The sequence below is a fragment of the Orycteropus afer genome, unplaced genomic scaffold (genome assembly GCF_000298275.1).
Source record: "Orycteropus afer afer isolate SDZICR_OR568_19922 unplaced genomic scaffold, OryAfe1.0 scaffold00032, whole genome shotgun sequence".
Lineage (NCBI taxonomy): Eukaryota > Metazoa > Chordata > Mammalia > Tubulidentata > Orycteropodidae > Orycteropus > Orycteropus afer.
Window position 1 is genome coordinate 17,070,145 of NW_006921619.1, and position 1,595 is coordinate 17,071,739.

Below are 1,595 nucleotides of genomic sequence, written 5' to 3' on the forward strand. Positions count from 1 at the left end.
AGCAGGCAAGTGTCTTAGCCACTATGCTACCAGAGCTCCCACCATTTACAATAGCTACCAACAAATAAAATATTTGGGAATAAATCTTACCAGGGATACAAAAGACCTATACAAAGAAAACTATGAAAGACTACTTCAAGAAACCATAAGAGATCTACATAAATGGAAGAACGTAACATGCTCATGGATAGGAAGATTGAACATTGAAAATGTCAATTCTACCCAAAGCAATCTATACATTCAAGGCAATCCCAATCCAGATCTCATCAACCTTCTTTCAGGATATGGAAAAACCAATCACTAACTATCTGGAAAGGAAAGAGACCTCAGATAAGCAAAGCTATATTGAAGAAGAAGAACAAAGTAAGTAGTTTCATACTGCCAGATCTCAAAACCTACTATACAGCCACAATAGTCAAAACTGCCTGATATTGGTACAATGACAGACATATAGACCAATGGAATAAAATTGAGAACCCAGAAATAGATCTATCGACCTGTGGTCAGCTGATCTTTGACAAAGGGCTCAAATCCATTAAATGGGGAAGAGAATGTTTGTTTAATAAATGGTGCTGGCCAAATTGGAGATCAATTTGTAGAAAAATGAAACAATGTGTATCTCACACCATACACAAAAACGACCTCTAGATGGATCAAAGACTTAAATGTGAAACCTAAAACTATAGAGTTCCTCAAGCAAAATCTAGGGGCAAATTTAGCGTCCCTGATATATGGCATGGGAGCTCTGGTAGCGTAGTACCTAAGGCACTTGCCTTCTAACCAGGAAGCTGGCAGTTCAAACCCACCAGCCACTCTCAGAAGGAAGGTTGGACAATCTACTTCCATAGTGACACTGTCTCAGAAACCCAAGCAGGGGTCACTATGAGTTGGGTCTGACTCAACGGCGCATAACAACAACAAAAATAACAATATATGGCATAAATAGACTATCAAGCATAACTCAAAAGGCACAAACAGTAGAAAAGAAACTAGATGAATGGGATCTTCTAAAATTTAAACTGTTATGTGATTCCAAAGACTTCTCCCAAAGAGTCAAAGAGAACCTATAGATTGGGAAAAAATATTTGTCATTGACATATTTGACAAGGGAATTATCTCTAGAATTTATAGAAAACTCCAACACCTCAATAACAAAAAGACAAAGAAACTAATTAAAAAATGGGCAGAAGACATGAATAGACACTTCACCAAGGATAATACTCATGTGGCCCACAAACATATGAATAAATGCTTATGATCATTAGCCATTAGAGAGATGCAAGTCAAAACAACATCTTGCCCCAGCACTAATAATAAAGTTCAACAAGACAGAAATGACAAATGTTGGTGAGGTTGCAGAGTGATTGGTCCTCTCATGCCCTGCTTGTTGGACTGTAAAATGGTACAACCACTGCAGAAAGCAGTATGCAGATTCCTTAAAAAGTTGTAATTAAAAATACCATTTGACCCAGCCATTCCCTTACTAGGTATATATCCTAAAGAAGTAAGAGTAATGACAAGAACAGACATAAGCACACCCATGTTCATTGCAGCACTATTTACAATAGTCAAGAGATGGAAACAACCTAGGTGTC